The sequence below is a fragment of the Tamandua tetradactyla genome, chromosome 9, assembly GCF_023851605.1.
Source record: "Tamandua tetradactyla isolate mTamTet1 chromosome 9, mTamTet1.pri, whole genome shotgun sequence".
Classification (NCBI taxonomy): Eukaryota; Metazoa; Chordata; class Mammalia; order Pilosa; family Myrmecophagidae; genus Tamandua; species Tamandua tetradactyla.
The window spans coordinates 34,164,407-34,184,976 of record NC_135335.1 but is presented as its reverse complement, the minus strand read 5'-3'; the positions used below and the strand labels follow the sequence as shown (position 1 = coordinate 34,184,976).

Below are 20,570 nucleotides of genomic sequence, written 5' to 3'. Positions count from 1 at the left end.
GATGGATGAATGGATGGATGGATGGGTGGATGGATGGATGAATGGATGGGTGGATGAATGGATGGATGGATGAATGGATGGATGGATGGGTGGATGGATGGATGAATGGATGGATGGATGGGTGGATGGATGAATGGGTGGATGGACAGTTGAGTGGGTGGGTAGGTGATGGATGAATGAGGGGAAGTTCCTATCTTGAAGGAGCTCCCAGGTGGGCAGGGGAATTACCCTTCACTACTCACTTCCACCCCAGTCAGAAAGGGTCTGGAACCCAAAAGAAGGGCCTGTGGATTTGCAGGGGGAGTCAATGGGACCCATTCATTCCACTATTATGGTAACCTAACTATGAACCTGGCCTTATACTAGGCAATAGCATGGGGTAGTGAATTGAGGTTTAGAGTTCACCTTGGACTCAGTTCTGCTATTTCCCAGCTGTATGGATTGGACGAGTCACTTCTCTGCTCTGGGTTTCAGTTTCCCTGTCCAAAATGGATATATTTAGAGATCAGATCACACAGCGGGTTTATGTGTATATGTTCTGGAGCCAGCCTGCTCCTGTGAATCCAGCTCTGTCATTTATGAGGGTGCAGCCTTCGGCTGGTCATGTCACCATCCCGTGCCTTAGTTTCCCTATCTGTGGAGTGAGGATAGTAACAGCCCCTTTCCTGTGGGAATGACTTGAGGATTAAGTGAGTGAAGTACTTGGAACAGGGCCTGGCCCACACTCACTGCTCAGTAAACGTTAATCATTGCCCATGTCACAGTGCAGTTGGGAAGAGAAAATGAAATCATGCTTGTGTAATGCTCGGTTGGATGCCTGGAACATTGAAACAGCTCAATAAACCACATTATCCTTCATACCCAACATCATTCTATTTTCCGTGGGGAAACTGAGGCTCTGAGAAGCGTGGTGACCCACCCAAGATCAGGCTGCCCATAAGTGGTGGAGGCTGCGATCTGAACCAAGGCCTGGACAATTCCAGGCCCCCAGCTCTGCCCAGGAATTTGGCAGCCCCAGGTCTTGGTGTGTGAGAAGGATTCCAGCAGGTGATGGGACAGACTAGCCAAGAGGCCTCTGGGCTGGAGGCTGAGCTGGGAAAGCACAAGACACATTTGGAGAATCATGAGTCATGGGGCCCGGCTGCTCTGGGGCAGCTGGAGGGGGCTTGGGTGCTGGGAGTGGGCAAGCATGGGTGAGGGCTGCAGGTACGGAGAGAGCTGGGAACCGAATGGGTCAAGCCAGCGGGCCATGGAGATGGAGCCAGCATGGGGAGCCCCCGCCAAGGGAGTTGTGTCTAGAAAGTGTGTAAAAGGGGTCCCAAAAGGCAGAGGCCCAGTGGGTCTTTTTCCATAGATGCTAAGGCCAAATACAGTGCCAGCAACCACTGCACCAAAGGCAGGATTTGCTGCCCATTGCAGTCTCACACAGGAGATAGTAGTCACAAACACAGCAGTGGAGGCTGACCACTGGCTGGGCACACGGCTTAAAAATCACCACAGCAACCTCTTTTTGTAGAGGAGGAGATGGAGGCATGAAGGGTTAAGTGACCTTCTCAAGGTCACAGAGTTGGGAATCTGGGTCTGGCTTCCTTGGGTGGCCCTACTTTCAGATGTTCAGAGAGGAGCAGGGGGTCCTTGGACAGACTGCAAAGAGTGGGAAGGGTATTTCTGGTAAGGGTCGCAGCCAAGGGGAAGGAGGAGAGGCAGGAATGGGCGGTGCAGCTGCAGGGCACAGCAGAACCTTCTGGAGCCCTTGATCAAAGCCAAAGTCAAGGGCTTGAGGCAGACAGAGTAGATGATTCCAAGTCCTAACGTCAGGCTCTGTTTCTCATCCATGAGGTAAGGAGCGTGTTCTGTTCAGTTCATGGGTGACAGGTAAGTTTTATTGCCCATTTCACAGAGGAGGAAACTGAGGCACAGGTCAGGGGCAAGTCAGGCTTGGAGTCTGGGGCTTTGAGGGTCAGGCCATGGGAAGGTGCTGGGGAGAGGTGGGTGGTTAAGGGCCAGAGAACTGCTTAGAGTTACAGGACAAAGGCTGGGAAACTTAATCACTTGTTTACCATGCTTGGAAATTAAGGCATTTCTTCCAGAGCAATTGCCAGCAAGGCAGGCAGGTAGCAGCAGGGCCGAGAGAGGCTGATGGATAGGGCCAGTGGTCCCCAGCTTCCAGCCCATTGCAGGCCATGCCTTTGCCAGTCAGCATGTTTGTTTAATGCTTCACAGTCTGTGTCAACTTGCGGGGTATGCGTGCTTGGCCCACATCAACATCACGACAGAGAGTCTTGACACTGTATGAGTGAGGAAACTGAGGCAAGGAGAACCACCTGAGAGCACATGGCAAGGAAAAGGTAAAGGTGGGATTTGAACCCAGACCTCCTGGCTGCAGAGTCCTTGAACTTCACCCTTCTCTTCCTGATGCTATTGCTAAAGTCAGCATGTGCAAAGAAGAAACTCAGAGTTGCATCTGGGAAATGTCTGCTGTAGTGTAAAAATCAATACATGGTTTTCAGATTTCCTCCAGATTTTAAAACTGTTACCTGAGGCTTCAGAGCCAGAGACCAGCAAGCGACAGAGACACCATAGTCCCAAGCTGAGCCCTCTGGACTTCATTAGGACTGAAAGACATTTGGAAAGGAGCGAGCTTCCCCCCAGGTAAGTTCATTCCTTAGGGCCGTGCCAGGATCTGCACCTGTGAATTTGTGTGGTCCACGCGGCAGCATTGCAAGTCCCCGTTTAACAGGTGGCAAAATGGAGATTCAGCAGTGTTGATCCTTTGCCAGAGGTCCTATGGCCCAGGTGAGGCTGAGCTGGGCTGGATTTCTCCTCCAGACTCCTGCCGGCCCATCTTTGGGACCAGCCCACTCTACAGGCACCTGCCAGCCATGCATTGCATTCATCCCAACAGAAGGTGGGCAGACGGCCCCTGCCTGGGTGCCAGGGAGCCAGTTAGGCAGGGTGGGCTCTGGGGGTGCCCACATCTGTGAGGGCAACACAGAAATGCATGGGGGACAGACATGCGTCTGCACCCCTGAGCTCCAAGGGGCCTGAGAGCCAGTGGTAATCAATTAATGATGTCTGCCATGGACGTGGTAAAGAAAAGAGAGGTACATGTGCTAGGGATTCGCTGTTGTTCCTTTCTCTCTCTTTCTTCTCTCATTACCTCAGTCTCTGTTTCTCTCAGTTTCAAAACATCCGGAATGCAACCACTTCTTGCCACATCCATTGCTACATTCTGGTCCAGCTGCCACCATCTTTCTTCACTGTTCTCGTTGCTTTTCCATTTGTCTCCTCAGCCTTGTCTCAGAGAACCCCAAGGGTTCTTATACCCTAACGCAGGCTGGGTCCCTCCTCTGCTCAGCACTCTCCCATAGCTCCCAGCTCACTTGGGGTTACAGCCCATCCACCCTCCCCTTGGCTGCCCTTCCGAAGTGCAGGGATGCATCTGCCTCAGGCCCTTTGTCCCTGCTGTTCCCCTGCTGGAAGGGCTCACTCCCTCGCCTCCTTCAGCCTTTACCCAAAAGCCCTCATAGTGTAGCCCTCTCTGATGGACCACCCTATTTAAATGGCAAGTCCCCAGCCCCGCCAATACACTCTTGTTTCCTTACCCTGCTTTATGATTTTCCCCAGCACTTCCACTTTCTAACATGTGATGTGTTTCCTTTATTATTTTTCTTCTTATTTATCATGCCTTTGAACGAGAGCTCCAGGAGGGGGGATCTTCCTCCTATTCCAGGGGCAGCCCCAGCACCTGGGACCTGCCACCAAGCAGATACTCAGTGAAGAGTGACCGAGTGAATGAGTGAACATATGAAGTAGTGAATGAGTGAACATATAGGAGGAGTGAATGAGTGAACGTATGAAGGAGTGAATGAGTGAACGTATGAAGGAGTGAATGAGTGAACATATGAAGGAATGAATTAATTGCTTGACCATTGAGCTGCCCCGGCTTATAGCAGAGGAGGGGAGGAGGGGGAACTTCCCTGGTCCACAGTGGCCTGGGTGACGAGGGGGTGCTGGGATGGAGAGAAGGAACATGCAAGAGATGAGAGGGGGCACACGGCAGAGGCCGAGGGGACAGGAGGGCAAAGGAGAGGGTGGCGTCAAGGATAACACCCATTTCTGGTGCCGCCTCCAGCCAGAAGGGTGAGCCTTGCCCAGGACATCACAGACCCCGCAGAGCTTCACCCCCACCCCCCACCGCAGTGCCTTCTGGACTTGGAGATGCTGGAACCTGCCCTGGAGCTGATCCTGTCCCACCTGGGCCTGGGGCTGGTCCAGAGTTAGGAGCTCCATCTTGGCATGCTTGCGGGCAGTTCTAATGCCCCTGGCCCTGGAGAGAGAGTGACAGCAGCTGCTAGAGAGATGTGGGGGAGCTGGCCTGAAAGAGGGGTGCCTGCACTGCCACCAAGGGTCATGGGACAGAGTCACAATAACAATGTTCAAACGAAGGCCAGGAAGTCAGAGGTGAAGGGACCTGTCTGAGGCCGTAGTCTTGCCCCCTCCGTCCATTTTCATTTCATTCAGCTCCTTTCTCAGCTGAAAAGCTTGCCAGGGCCTTCCTGGTCCTGGCATAAGACCACATGTGTAGCTCGTGCCCCACCTGTTTCTCTGGCTCCCCTCTGTGCTCATTCTCTATGGCTTATTCTAGCCCGGAAGCCACGTGATCTCCGACCCCTGGGCCTTTGCATACGTTTTGCATTTCCCTTTTTAAGAAAGCACCCCACCCCCCAACGCCCATACACGCCATGTCTTATCCTTCCACATGGCTAATTCCTTTTCATCCTTCAGCTCTCCACTTAAATGTCACCTCCACACCCTGCTACCCCTACCCCGCCCCCCATGAGTTCTCCTTTTCTGGAACAATCCAGGTTGTGAGTCTGCAAAGACACAGGCCACATATATTTTGTGCAACATCATATCTGTGGTGTGCCTGGGGCCTGGAATATAGCAGGTCCCCAATAAATGCCTACTGAAAGATCCGCTCATGCTTGGAAGCAAATGAGCTTATGCCTGCTGACTGTAACCCTTTGTCTCTGCAGCACCCCTGCTCTCGTCTCTGGGGGGGGGGGGTCGGGTGTGCCAATATTATTAACACTAAGTGATGTCTGTGCAGCCCTATATAGTTCTTTTGCAAAGCACTTTCATGTTGTCATCTCCTTACTATCCCGTGAGTAACAGCTCAGGAGTTGTCATTAGAAGTGGCTCAGAGAACGGGGAAAAATTCAGCCTCCCCAGTTGAATTCTTAATATTCTCACAAGCAGTGTGGACAACCAAAGCTATAGGCTGAGCCCCCAGTCTTGGGATTTGTTCATATGAAATTTAATCCCACAAAGTATAGGTCAAGCCTACTCAAAATTAGGCCTAAGAGTCACCCCCAGGAGAATCTCTTTTGTTGCTCAGATGTGGCCTCTCTCTCCAGCCAACAAAACAAGCAAACTCACCACCCTCCCCCTGTCTATGTGGAACATGACTTCCAGGGGTGTGGACCTTCCTGGCAATGTGGGACAGAAATCCTGGAATGAGTTGAGACTCAGCATCAAGGGATTGAGAAAACCTTCTCCACCAAAAGGGGGAAGAGTGAAATGAGACAAAGTGTCAATGGCTGAGAGATTCCAAACAGAGTCTAGAGGTTACCCTGGAAGTTATTCTTATGCATTAAGTAGATATCACCTTGTTAGTCAACATGTAATGGAGAGGCTGGAGGGGACTGCCTGAAAATGTGGAGCTGTGTTCCAGTAGCCATGTTTCTTGAAGATGACTATATAATGATAGAGCTTTCAAAATGTGACTGCGTGATTGTGAAAACCTTGTGTCTGATGCTCCTTTTATCTACCTTGTCAACAGACGAGTAGAACATATGGAATAAAAATAAATAATAGGGGGAACAAATGTTAAAATAAATTTAGTTTGAAATGCTAGTGATCAATAAAAGGGAGGGGTAAAAGGTATGGTATGTATAATTTTTTTTCTGTTTTCATTTTATTTCTTTTTCTGAATAGATGCAAATGTTCCAAGAAATGATCATGATGATGAATACGCAACTATGTGATGATATTGTGAATTACTGATTATATATGTAGAATGGAATGATCAAAATAGGAATGTTTGCATTTGTTTGGTGGTTTTTTTTTTTTTGAATTAAAAAAAAATAGAATAAAATAATTTAAAAAAAAAAAGAAGTGGCTCAGAGCAGTGAGGGGACAGGCTCCAGGTCATACAGCTTCACCCTTTCTGGCCAAGGAGGCCGAAGAGATCCGTGTGGTGCTATGGAAGGCCCACAGGTAAGGGTGCAAGGGTCCCCAAACCTGTGACAGCTAAAATAAGGGGCCAGTGGCTGACCCACAGGATCAGAAAGATTCTTTACAATCTGGAAATCTGAATTATTTGGTTCCAACTGACAGATGTTTAAGCGCCCAGGTCAAAAACAAAGAAACGAAAAAACCAAGAGAAGAATTCAGGGGTTGAGTTCTGCCCACCATCCCGTAATTCCATTCTGCAACCTTCTGCATCTTAGTGAAATGTGCATCCACCAGACTCTGTCAGAACATCTCCCAGATGATTCCAGACCTTTCTTGTGGTGGGAAGGATGGATGCAAGGCAGATGATTTTCTCCCAATAACCTCGGGAGGACGCGATCCTTAGCGGGCCCGACTTGAAAAATTCCCTGGCTTTCCTGTCTCCAACCTCTTAGCAAGTATTTGTGGCTTGTCTTGGTTTTCCAGCACCACAGGGGGAATTTTCAAGATGACCAGTCCTTAGAGCTTCACAATTCAGAACACATTAAACTTATTCGGTTCCTGGCCCGTGCACCCAAAAACAGCCAACCAAAAAACCAAACAAAAAACAAAAAACAAAATGTTCAACTATAAATGTTCCCACTGTGGACAAAAATGTACCCCCCACCCCGATGCTCTACATGCTTTGCAGACAGGATCGTGTAGCTAAGTTTTCCTGATTCTGGGCCATCAAAACATCATCTACCAAAGCACTTATTGTAAGCTAGTGAAGATTGCAGACATTGGCCCCTGCACGGAATGCCCCCAGGTACTGAGTTTACGTAGTTCTTGCATTTACACCCCAACCCCCCTCCCATGGCATATTATGTTTTTTAAAGATGGCTGCAATGCTCTCTCCCAACCCATGTACTTTTCCTATTTAATGTGACTTTGACTCTTCCATCTATGAGAGATGAGGTCCCCCTGTTGCCGCACCTCGAACCTTGACTCTGGGTGGGCCTGTGACATAGCACAAGTGATGCTGTGGCACTTCTGAGGGTAGGTCATAGAGGCCACATGCCTTCCCTCTGGTTCTTTGGGGATGCTCACTCTTGGAAGTCAGCCACAAGGCTGCGAGGAAGCCTGTGTAATTTGCAGAGAGTCCCACATGGAAAGGAGCAGAAAGATGAAAAGGAGCTGGTCAGCAGAGGAAATGGGAAGAAGGGGATTCCGGCCAAAAAAGGCACCAGCTGGGCGGGCCGCGGTGGCTCAGCGGGCAAGAGTGCTTGCCTGCCATGCCGGAGGACCCCAGTTCGATTCCCGGCCCTAGCCCATGTAAAAAACAAACAAACAAACAAAATATAATAAAACAAGAAAATGTTTAAAGATGTTTCCCTTTCTTCCTCCCTTCCTTCCTTCTCTGTCTTTCCTTCAAAAAAAAAAAAAAAGGCACCAGCATGTGCAAAGGTCGAGAAGCAAAAGAGAGCTTTGGTGCGTTTAGGCAAGAGGTTCAGGGTGGGTGGAAGAGAAAGCGGAGGCTGGGCGCGTTGGAGGGTATAGCTGTGACTGGGTCACAAAAAGTCTTGGGAGACAGGCTGTGATGGGGTCTTCTCTTGAGAGCAATGGGGAGCCATGGAGGATTGTAGCCAGAAGAGCATAGTGTTTTTAAAACAGTCTCCATGGCCTCAGCTGGGTGAGGATCCACTGGAGGGGGTGGCCCTGGAAATAGGGTGGGAGGGAGAAAATGAGCACCAATGGGACCTGGCCTAGCGTTGGCAGTAAAGGTAGAGCATGAGGGTCTTAGAGGTGGGGGTGAGGGTAGGGGTGGTATTGCTTAATGGTCTCTGGCCAGGGCTCAGGCTGGTTATTATTGAGGCTAATGTGGGCTTCAGTCTGGGCAGAGGGGAGGTGGAATGTGCAAGAGTGGATGCCTAAGTCTCTGACCCATGGGACAACCACCTGGGGTCAATGTCTGGCAGCTGGACAATGACTTGGGGTCAGAACTGTGGGCCACCTGGGGCAGGAATCCCAGAGCTGGTATCTCAGGCTTGGATTCTGGGCTGTTCACTATCCCCTCTTTGAACTTGGTTTTCTCATCAGTAAAATGGGAACAGTCAATGTAATAACAACAGCTGTCATTACTGAGCTCCTACTGCATGCCAGGCTTGGCTAAAAGAATTATGCCGTTAACTCATTGGATCTTTGTGGTCTTTTTATGAATATGAAGTGGATGCCCATTTTACAGATGACGAAACCAAGACTCAGGAAAGTTAAACAGCTTAAGGCCATGCATCTCAGAAGTGGCAGAACCGGGGTTAGAACCCAGCATCCTTTAAGGACCACGGAATCCACCAGCCTCACAGGAAGGTGAATGAGAAGTGGGGACTGGCATTTTTGGATTTGAGAGGTGCTTTTGGGGAGAGGAAAACACCATCTCTGGAGGCAAGATGGGAGCACAGGAGTATTTCATCTGAGTGAACGGGCCTGAGTGAAAGCCTACACAAACCAAACTCCAAAGATTTCATTTAAAGGAATGATCCTAACGCCAACAAAAGAATGAAAGGTTGTAAAGCCCCAGCCTCTTCTGAGCCCTGGGTGGAGAACAGGGTTCCCAGGACAGGCGTGGGAGGACTGAGATTCCAGCACCAGTGATCATTGGGAATCTGAATGAGATCCCGGAAGAAAGCCTGCCCTGAGACCTGCAGCCTCCATGCTGACTCTGCAGGGCCGGAGCTTTCTGGAGAGGCTGGGCTGGGGTCTGGGCCTTTAGCCATGACACTGGTACTGCAGGGTAAGCTGGGGTGACTCATCAATGCACACAGATGGTCACTCCATCCTTGGGGGAGGCAAAAGTATAGACCTGCACAGATCCTGTCTCTGTGGACATGTGGCCTCTGGTCTCAGCTCCCTCATTTCCCATGACCTGCATGGCTGAGGGACCTCATGTCATTTCTGGAGCTCCCAAATCCATCATCTGCTCCTGCAGGACCTGAAGACCAGCTTCCAAGCCCCCAGGGCTGCTTTGGTCTTGGTTCAATACCACCAGCTTCTCCAGCTGAGTCTCCATAACGCCGTTCATTTCTCTCATCTCTCATTCTGGGAGGAGGTACAGGGTGGAAGGAGATGCTCAGAGCCCAGCATAGCTGTGTGACCTTGGACAGACCCCTCCATCTTCCTGGGCCTTGTCTGTAGAGTCGGGGGGGTGGTTCATGGTCAAGGCAGCAGGGTGTTTTAGAGCAAGTGGAATTCAACCTTGGGTTTGGCTAGGGTCTGAGTTTTTACGGATTAAACTGATATCCAGAGTGGCGCTGGGGCTGACTCACCAAAACCTGGAAGGGCATGCCAGCCTGGGAGCATGCATCTCTCTCATTGGACACATCTTCCCTGGACGTGGCTCCTCTCTCTCCTGCCACTTGTGCTGAACCTGGCTGCCTAGTGCACTTTCCTGGGGAGCTTTAACCTGGTGTCCAGGCTGCAACCCCAATCAATCAGAGAAATAAGTGATCTCTGAGGTCAGACTCAGGCACCAGAATGTTTCAAAGCTCCCCAGGTGATTCCAGTATGCAGCGGTGCTGAGAACCAGCATTTAAGAGCCTTGGCTTTGGAGTCAGACAGATGTAGGTTCAAATCCCTACACTGCTGCTTCCATGCTGGGTGACTTTGGGCTTGTTTGGTGGGTGGCCTCTCTGAACCTCAGTCTCCTCTTCTGTAAATCAGACATGATATCTTCTTGACAGAGGACCAAAGAGTTTGAATCACCTAATTTGGGCAAATCACCTAGTTACCCAGAGCTCAAAAAAAGAAAGTCACTCAAATAATCGTGTGTTGGATGAGCACTTTGATTTGGAACTTAAAATGAGCACATTAAAAAAGCATCTTGGAGTGGAGCTGCAGAGGCAGAAATCCATCAAGGCTTCCCCAGTATGACTTGCTTTACATTTTTCTCCCCCACGGAAGGTTCTGAAATGAATGCCATTTTTGTGGGTGTAGGCGTTTAATTTCATATCCGTGTGGGGCTTGTGTTTGGAAAAACAGTGGCTCCTACACTGTTGGAGCCCTGATTGTTGCCCAGAGAGAGGAGCCCCGACTACACCAGCGAATCAGAATCTTCCTCGCCCTGAGTCTCCTGCCTGGGCTGCAGGATGGGTGGGGTGGGGGCGGGGTAACAGGAGAAGGAGAAGCAGGGCACTCATCCTGTTCAAACACAAGCCACGTGCCAGGTGCTGCATGTGCAAATTTATGAAACAAGCACAGATTTGGTGTTCACTTCTTGCCATTTTGTCTCATTCTTCTCTTCCTAATTCTCCTATTAGTCCCCATTTTAAAAGTGGGGAAACTGAGGTACAGAATGGTCAAGTAGTTTGTCCAAAGTCACCCAGCTGGTGAGCGGTAGAGCCAGCTGGCTCTGTGGACCATGCTCTTAGCCCTTCTGCTGTGATGCATCTCTTCAGGCTGCACACCAAGGTTGATTGCACAGTCTACAGAGGAGAAATCAGGCTCAGAGGGGCACAGCCCCATGGCCACCCACCCAGCAAGAGGCAGAGCTGGGATTTGACCTAAGTCTCCCTAGCTTCAAAACCTGTCTTTGACCTTCTGGGCCTCTCAGGTATGAGTTTTGAGACACTCATTCATTCCTTTGTTCTTTCATCAATAGTTATTGGGTACCAGGTACCTGGCCTGGTGCTGGGTGCTGGAAAAGCAGAGGTGACTCAGGCCCTCTGTCCCAAGGCCTACCCCATTGGTGGGGCAGAAAACTCAGACTCCCCAGGGTTCAGAGAAAAGAAAGACTTATTCTGTCTGCAGCAGTCTGGAAGAGCAACCCAGAGAAGAGGATTTTCAGTTGGGTATCAAGGGATGAATAGGAGTTCACCAGGAAGAGCATTTACCAGGGCAAAGTGCTGGACATGTGAAGTTTGTGCTGTCTTTAGGGACAGCCAACAATCTGGTGTCACGAGATGGTAGAGCGCTCAGTGGTCAACGTGATGCTGCCCTGATGGCTAGGTGAGCAATAATGGAGGACTGAATGAGGAGAGTGGCAGGGCACTGGAGAGGGAGAGGAACGGAGAGGGGAGAAATAGACCATGTAGGGGAAGTGGGCCTTACTTCAGGGCTGTGGGGGGCAGGGCTTAGAGGGGGGGATGTTAGAAAGTAGAGGGTGGAAATGAGCGATCCCCAGTCTAGGGCCTGGCTGGGGAGTGTGGCTTGCCTGGGAAATCCAGGCTCCAGGCTGTAAAGGTAAATTCAGCAGGGTAGCTGCAATCAAAGAAACAGCCTTGGATCCAGAGTCCACAGTGGTGGCTTAATCCCTCCCCAGCCAGGGAACTTTGGGCAGGTCACTTCTCTTCCATCGAAACCTCAATGAACTCTGTGCTAATATCCACATCTGTCACCCCCACAGCCAGTCAATTATCTGGCCCTGCCTTTTTCAACTTCGGGAGGTGTTCTGGAAGGTTCCCCCTTCTACAGCCAGCTTGGGCGGGGTCCTCAGTCCAGCTGCATCCTGACATCCCCCGACTCTGTGGTCTCACCCAATCCATTAGCCAATACCATCTGCCCACGGGGGCTTCCTGAAACCCAGTTCTGATGCCAGCATTCCCCTGCTCTATTTCCATGACACCCTACTTCCCCAGAACAAAACATAGACCTTTCGTGTGGCATCTGGGCCCTTGGCAAGCCAGCCCAGGCCCACTCACCCCGTTCCCTCGCCCACCCCTTGCTGGGCAGAAACCTCCTGCTTCAGCCTCAGGACACACAGGCCCTTCTCTGAGGAGGTTGGTGAGGTCCCACTTCTGGGTTTAGCACATGCTGTTCCCTTTTCCTCTGATGCTTGGCCTCACTGAGCCCGGTGACACCCTGTGACCTTGGTTGACCTCTGAGGAGTTGAGATCTGAAGGGGGGAGCAGGGGAGCCTGGAAAGAGGGGGAAGGGAGGCCTTGGTGATTGCCAACAAGCTTTGCCACAAGCAGACTGCTCATCCCAGCTGGCAGCTGGACCCCAGAGCCTCGAGGGGTGGGCGCCAAGCCACCAGGATGAGGCGAGGTGGTCAGGCAGAATCTGCAGTGCCGATTCCCAAGCTGCCAGGAATCTGGAATGTACAGTCTCGTCCTGTCTCGTCTGCGGTTGGGGAAACATTCAGCAGAAAACAAACACCCTCATTCCTGATTAAGGAATACATCAAGGACCCTCTGACCCAAACAACAGGGCCTCAGCCTGGGCCACGTCCCTTCTCCGGCAGGCTCACTTGGGACTGTGCTGTGTGACATCCACCTAGTCGCTCCCCCTCTCTGTGCTGCTGAGTCCATCGCAAGAAAGAGGTAGTGCTGGAAAGAAAGGTGTTTAAGGGTGGCATGTGCAAACTTGACAAATGTGGGTTCTAACCCCAGCGCCACCACTTCCTGGCTGTGTTGCTTGGGGCAGATGAATCAAATTCCCCGTGCCTCAGTTTACTCATCTGTAAGATGAGAACAATAAAAACAACTAGTTCCTGGGACCATTGTAAGGACTAAAGAGGAGAAGCTGTGGAGTTGCCTTCTGTGATTCCCTTTCATAGGGGACTCCTCCCAGCCCCGCCCCAACCCTGCCTTGACCAGTGCTCAGCCTGATGAGATGACTTCTCCCATCATGGTAGGTTTTGTACAGTCTGTGCACCTTTTGCCTGGGTTGTTTCCTCTGCCTGGTCTGTTCTGCTCCCTTTTCTGCCTGGACAACTTCTACTCATCCTTTAAGGTTATCACCACCTCCAGGAAGCTTTCCTTTCTTCTCACTCAGCCAAAACTAACCTCCTGCCTCTGTGGGTCTTCCACAGCCTCCATACTGGAGAAAAGCTTCAAAGCAGGATAGCTGGCTTGCTGCGAGTCCTATGTCTAGATCACCCGCCTCTGAACAAGACACTTTTGCTCCTGGAGCCTCAGTCTGCCTCATCTGAGAAATGGGCACAAAAGCCATGTCAGTGCTCATACCCCGTGACCCACAGAGGCAGGTGCAGCTTCATAAAATGGGCATCTCCTGGAAAAGAAAGAAAAGTGAGCCGGGGCCTAACCCTCAGGGACTGAGGGTTAAAAACCTATTTTTTTTTTAGGAGTGATTTTTCCAGGAATGATTGAGACAAACTCCTGGAACCCTGGGTGAATGGGCCCTGCCTCCCGCCCTGGCTTCTGTGCTTGTTGGGATACACACCAGAATTAATTTAATTACCCATCTCAAGCCTCCTTCGGGGGGCGGGGGGGCTGCTGCCAGGGCACCTCCCTCTGGATTCCATTAAGTTTCCCCTCAATATTACCCACCTCGTGCCTTTGGTTGCCCTCCCTGTCTTCCCACAGAGCCACAGGAGAAATGGGCGCCGGCCCCAGCCCCACGTGACGGGTTTTGTTTACCCTCTTCTTCCCACAGATTCCTGCCTTAATAACCCTGGAGCCAGGAGGCTCCTTGGCAGGGAGGATGGGAGGCAGGGGTCTGGGCAGCGGTGCTGAAGCAGCTCCCCTGGAGGGGCTGGGGGGGGGGGGCAGGAAGGGGGCAGTTCGAGGACAGGACTTGCTAGAAAGCAGCTAGTTTTAAGGAATAAAAGGAAACTTCACTCGGCTGTAAGGGTCCAAATTTTGGGAAGGAGCTAAGTGGTTCTGGAAGCCGTGTTCACTCTCTGGTGTCATTAGGAAACCAGATAGGACCTTCTAAGCCCAGTGGCTGGCTGAACTCGGATCCTACGTACAGCCTCAGGCCTGGGTCTGTCCCAGCTGAGCCATAGTTCTGTTCGCAGACTTAGCACTGGCCCTGGGCCCTGGTTCATTTCCCAGGCCCGGTTGCAGGCTGAGCCCTGATTCTGCTCACGACGTGGCCCTGTCCTCCTCACAGCCGGGTCTCTGACCCGTGTTTCAGGCTGAGCCCATGGACTTCAGCCCGATTCTGGCCTTGGAATCCCGACCCTTACCACAGGCTAATCTGTAACCCTAGTTCACGAACAAATAAGCCGTGTCCTGATTGCATGCTCACGCCTGATCCTAGCTCTTTTCTGAGCCCTGACGTTAAGCCAGGCTGCAACCTGACCGAAGTTATAGACTGAGCCCTGAACCCTGAGCCCTGAGCCTGATTCCTAAATGCCCCCTGCCCCTGGCTGCTAACTGAGCTCTGACTATGGTCAAAGACGGAGCCCTCATCCTGGCCTAACTTGATCTCTGGGTGGTGCTTGAGCCTGGTTCTAGACCGAGCCCCAACCTTGCACACAGTCAAACCATACCCCAGAGCCTCAGATGCTCTTTCTTTCTTTTTTTTTTAGGGCCACCCCCTTCTATTTTTACGTATTATATAGATATCACCTTTTTAGTTAAGGAGTAACAGAGAGGCTGGAGGGAAGTGCCTGAAACTGTAGAGCTGTGTTCCAGTAGCCATGTTTCTTGAAGATGATTCTATGATGATATAGCTTTTGCAATGTGACTGTGTGATTGTGAAAACCTTGTGTCCGATGCTCCTTTTATCTACCTTATGGACAGATGAGTGGAACATATGGATTAAAAATAAATAAATAATAGGGGAAAATGTTAAAATAAATTTAGTGAGGGGGAAGGGGTATGGTATGCATGAATGTTTTTCTTTTTTCTTTTTATTTCTTTTTCTGGATTGATGTGAATGTTCTGAGAGGTGACCATGGTGATGAATATGCGACTATGTGATGATAATGTGACTTATTGTTCATATACTAAGAACGGAATGATCATATGGTAAGAATGTTCATGTTTGTATGTTGCTAGGTTAAAAAAAATTTTTTTAAAAAAGAGGCCACCCCCTTCAAAGTGTAAACCTGTCCCCTAGAAGGGAACCAAGTCAACCCTTTAGTGGCCATTCATCAGTCAGCAGAGAGAGGCCTTGGAAGGAAGGGACTGAGAACAGCTTAGCTTTGAGAGATGAGAGAGAGAGAGGGAAACGGGGACAATTAATTCCGAACAGGAGAAACTCAGCGGGGCCAGGAGGAGGTGCTGACCAGGATGCCCCTGGAGGAGCAGCATGGGGGCAGGAGAAAATAGGGTAGTATCGTGGGGGGGGGTTCCAAGCAGACAGGAACTGGGTCCTATGTCAACTGGGGCAGCAACCTTTTGATTTTTTTTTTTTTTTTTAATCCATGGACTGCTTTGTAAGATTTCATTAGAAGAAACAAGACAAAGACTGAAAAAATGACCACACGCAAAAAACTTCGAAGACCCCTGGGGTTAGATGACCATCCATGACTGGAAGGGAGCTACTGAGACAGGGCTCTGGGCAGGCACTTTGTGGGGGGCGAGGGCAATGAGAAGCTCCCCCCACCCCAGTTTTTTATTTTGCTCACAGCACCTGCGGCATGCAAAGGGGATGCGCAGACTGGGGGGGTCCTTTCCAAAGTCCACGGCAGTGCTAATTTCCCCCACAGTGTCCATGAAGATGGAAGGATGCCAGTAATGACCTCTAAAAAGCCCCTACTGTGTGCCACGCCCTATGCTAGAGTCTCTGTCCTCACTGGTAGATTTATTTGATGGGCAGGCATGAGAATTACTACCTAGGCATTGCTATTTCTCTCTCCGTTTCACAGATGGGGAAACTGAGGCACGAGAGGAGACGCGATGCTCCAAAGATTGCACAGTGACTAAAAAGGTGAAAAGCCTGGGCTCCCACACGGGGCTGGCTGCAGCAGAGCCCCTGGGCTGTCCCCCCACCCTCTCAGAGGAATTGCTGGGCATTGAAAGGAGGCTGGACGGGTCCCAACTGAGCATTTCTGAATCAACCACCTCATGTGTCACTCTGAGGCAGAGAGGGCTGGGAGGTGTTTCGTTCCCTTTTGTGGCCGACACCAACTCGCGTTGGCTAAGCCAGAGGGGGAAGAAATTTGTGGCCGCGATTTGATTTAGGAAGTGGGGGAGCAGATGTGAGGCGAAGGGGACACTGAGATGGGTTGGTGGCTCTGTGAGATCAGGGGTTCCTGCTTACTGGCCACCTACTCCATGCCCAGATCTTGGCCCCCAGCTCTCCATTACAGGCTCCCCTTGTGTGGAAGAAGAGATTGAGGCAATGTGGGTGGTTAGCTGTGGAGCCAAGAGCGGAGTTCAGGTGTGTGTGACTCCCTGTCCGGTGCGCTCTTCAGGGTGCACGGGTCCCGTGGGCCTTGAGCCATTTCCCCCCCAGCCTTCTCACGTGGGCCTTGGAGACCTGCTCAGGTGAGGGTCATCAGGTGAGGTGGTCCTCTTCAGGGCCGCATTTCAAGGCCAAAGGACAGCCCTCACCTGGGACCCCAGCAAAAGGTACAGGGTCCCGCGCCGTCTTCCACCCTGCGCAGTTGGTGTGGTTGTTGGGAGCACTGGGGCTGCAGCCATTCTGACCTGGGTACGAATCCTGGCTCCACCACTAACTCTTGGCTATGAACTGAGCCATTCTGAGCCTTGAGTTCAACTTCTATAAAACTGGGGACAAGAACCTGCTGGAAGGAGGTGGGGGGGGAATAATAGAAAGAAGAAACTGGGCAGTGTCAGTCCCTCTTTCTGACCATCTCACATGGGCTACAGGCTTTAGAAATAGCACTAGAAGGTAAGGAAGTGGAGGTGTGAGGCCAGGCTGGGAGCCCTTCCAGGAAGCCCTGGGCTCCCCCCTGCAGATCCTAGGGGCTGGGGGCTGCCCGGGTTCTGTGGGTGCCCCACTTTCAGGGATCTCCCCATCCGATGAGGGAGGTGGGTTAACCCTGTGCGGTCTAAGGCAAGAGGTGGCATTCCATCTGATCTAAGGGCAGAGGCAGACACCCCCATTCATTCCAAGAAGAGGGCCCTCTTAGCTTCCTAAGGCTGCAGAAACAAAGCACAACAAACTGGATGGCTTAAAACAACAGGAATTTTTTTTACCTCATACTTCTGGAAGCTGGATATCTAAAATCACACTGTCAGCAGATTCGTGCTCCGCTGACATCTCTAGAGAAGGCTCACACCTCCCTGCTGGCTTCTGGTGGCCCCTGGGGTTCCTGGGCTTGTAGACGCATCTGCTTCCATCCTTTCGCAGCTTTCTCTCCCGCGTCTGTCTGTCTGTGTCCAGTTCTCGCCTTCTTCTAAGGACGCCGGTCACAAAGCATTTGGACCAGCTCCCATCCAGTTGGGCCCACTTTTATCTAACAACATCTTCAAAGGTTCTATTTCCAAATAAGGTCCTGGTTCCAGGACTGGGGGTCAAGGGATTGGGACTTGAACATGTCTTTTTTTAGGTGGGGGGAAACACACCATTCAACCCCTACCAGGGCTGACCTCAATGCGTTCTAAGAGGGACAGAGCAACGCTGCATCCATTCAAAGGGGTTGGGGGGGCATAGTGGAGCCCCTATGGGCTCTAACGTGGGAGGTAGATACAGCGTCTCTAGCTCTAGAACAAGGCAGTTTGAACTTCGTGTTGCACCAGTGGTTCAGGGGACAGGATGGGGAAAGGAGGAGGGGAACACACGCACCATCATTTCACACCCATTTATAAGGCACCTATGATGTGCCTGGCCTCGTGCTAGATGCTGGGTGGATGGTGAGCTGACAGCCCCAGAGGATGGGTGGGGGGGTTGCACACAGGTGGTGAGGTGGGAGGCTAAGCCAGAGGCTCCTCTGTAGGGGTCCAGAATTCAGAGAAGGGGATGGATCCCTGAGACCCCCTCACAGACCTGCACATCATGCAGTTGTCCCACTGTGTCAGCCCCGCACAGGACGCCTGCCTTTTTCTCTTTAGGTGACCAGACACTTGAAAGTTTGTCTCCGTTGATGCATCAACACCACCCCATCTCCTAAGAAGATGCATAAATGTCCATAAAGCACATGAAAAGATGCTCAACATTGTTAGTCATCAGGGAGATGCAAATTAAAACCACAAAATCTGCGTAGAGAGCTACTAACTCGAGAATTATTTTGAGGATTCATCAAGTGAACCTACAAAAAGCACTTAGTACTTTTTGCCCAGGCTAGAGTACGACCTTGAGAAATGCTGGCCATTCCTATCATGATGATGACTCTTTTTATAACTACCTCCTCCTTCTTTCTGCAAAGTCCTATGTGAGGTGCCCCCTGCTCCAGGAAGCCCTCCCTATTTTCTCCAGCCAAACCCCTATCCCTCCACCACCCTTGCCCCCAGGCCTGGCTTATCTCTTCTTGGTCTATCTTTTTCATTCTACAATGAGAGTCCTGAGGGAAGGGATCCAAATTATTGATATTTGGATTCCCAGGACTCAGTCTGTGCTAACTACCTCATTGCATCTGCAGTTGGAGAGGCAAGATAAGTCTTTGGTAGCACTGCTTGAAAGAGGTGGAAACTGGGCTCAAGGAGATGTGGTGACTCTCTCAGAGCCACACGGCTGGTGGGTGGGTGAGCTGGGCTTTGGACGGCCTCACTGTCCAGCTGCCTGTTCAGTGCATCCACCGGGCCAGCTGTTGGGGGCTCAGAGGCAAGGCAGATGTGGGGTCTGCATCCCCAGAGTTCACAGTTCGGTGGGGGTGGTAGATTGGGACACAGCTGAGGGCAGGAGGCCTGAGTAGCTGGGTGGGCTGCGAGAGCCAAAGGGGCCCTTGGAAAGTACAGAGAATTGGAGGGACATACCCGAGGTCCCTGCTAAGCTGCGGCAGGCCACCCTGACCATGCCACCACAGCCTACGCCACCGTGTCCACAAGGGCTTGGGGATGTGACCCCACCCCCCACCTCCAGGGCTTGGTCAGGCAGCCCACGTCCCCAGCCCTTTTCAGCCCGACAGATGTATCTGGAGACTCACATGTTCCTGGCCTCCTTGAGGTCACTTAGTTCCTCCCAGCGCTGAGTGAGGAAACCCCAAGGTCCTGAAAGACAGCACCTGCTTTAAGCCTCTCAAAGCCGGACAAAGATAGATGGCACAGGAATTTACGTCCCCTGAAGGGACTTGGGCCCCCGCCTGGGGAACAAGTAAGTCCAGGAAAATACGACCCTCCCCTGCGTGAGCACAGCCTTTCACTGGGACTTCGAAGAGACCACTAACTCGCTGAGTGTCTTTGGGCAAGTCACATCCCCTCTCTGAGCCCCAGAAACAACCCCCTGAACCCCCACGAGATGAGGATGAAAATAAGCACCGCATAGGGTTTGCACCCACTGCCCCCTACCTGTCATTCCACCATCCTTGCTCGCTTAGTCGGGCACAGAGAAGGTGTTCTCCAAGAACGCGCGGGGGCTGGGGGGGGGCTGTTTGTGCTCATTGCTTTGGACCCAGAGAAGCTTGAAGACCTTCCGGAATCTCCTGGAGAAAGGGGCGAAGCACCATGGGGGTCGGTGAAGAGATGAGGCAGGGGCCACCACTCCTGTAGACATTTATCGCATTCACTGGGGGCTTGCCAAAATCAAAGCAGAGTGTGCAGGGGACACAGAGCCCTGGGGTTAGATACCATGTGGTTATCCTCTAGACTTCCATTTTGTTTGGTTTTTTTTTTTTTTTTTTCAATTTTATTGGTTTTCTCAAAGAACCAACTTTTGGTTTTTTGGGTTTTTTTTAAATTTTTTATTAAAAAAATTATTTTGTTTGGTTTTTATTCTATCAAAGTATAGCTTATAAACAGCGAAATGTGCCCATTTTGGGTGTACGGTTTGATGAGTTTTGACAAATGTAGGCACCTCTGTAGCAAACACCACAATTGTGATCCAGAACAGCTCCACCTCCGCCAAAGGATTCCCTCGTGTCCCTTTGCAGACAGTTTCTGCTCCCCTCCCATCCCAGTTGGTCATAGCGCCCCCATGCCACCTAGATTCATTGGTCTTTTCTAGAGTTTAATGCGAATGGACTCACATATGGGACACTATTTCACTTCTGTCTTTTTTCCCTTAACACAATGATTTTTTTTCATTCATTCAACCTGTATTCATTTATTTTATTCAATCTACTAAATTTATTTTGACATTTGTTCCCCCTATTATTTATTTTTAATCCATACATTTTACTCATCTGTCGATAAGGTAGATAAAAGGAGCATCAGACACAAGGTTTTCACAATCACACAGTCGCACTGTGAAAGCTATATCATTATACAATCATCCTTGAGAAACACGGCAACTGGAACACAGCTCTACATTTTCAGACAGTTCCCTCCAGCCTCTCCATTACATCTTGAATAACAAGATGATATCTACTTAATGTGTAAGAATAACCTCCAGGATAACCTCTTGACTCTGTTTGGAATCTCTCAGCCATTGACACTTTGTCTCATTTCACACTTCCCCCTTTTGGTCGAGAAGGTTTACTCAATCCCTTGATGCTGAGTCTCAGCTCATTCCAGGATGTCTGTCCCACATTGCCAGGAAGGTCTACACCCCTGGGAGTCATGTCCCACATAAAGAGAGGGAGGGTGATGAGTTTGCTTGTGTTGGCT

The 20,570-nt window shown here is 50.8% G+C and overlaps 1 long non-coding RNA gene across 2 annotated transcripts; it reads left to right on the top strand.

Annotated features, from left to right (window-relative positions):
* The first annotated feature begins 7,801 nt into the window (after positions 1 to 7,801).
* On the top strand, positions 7,802 to 18,064 carry LOC143646036 (uncharacterized). 2 transcript variants are annotated; one of them, XR_013157234.1, is made up of 7 exons: positions 7,802 to 7,909; positions 11,145 to 11,217; positions 12,452 to 12,548; positions 13,022 to 13,238; positions 15,770 to 15,831; positions 17,221 to 17,344; positions 17,922 to 18,064. It is a non-coding gene; the product is annotated as an uncharacterized LOC143646036 (long non-coding RNA). The 2 variants fall into 2 exon arrangements; XR_013157233.1 differs by lacking the exon at positions 12,452 to 12,548.
* The last annotated feature ends 2,506 nt before the right edge of the window (positions 18,065 to 20,570 follow it).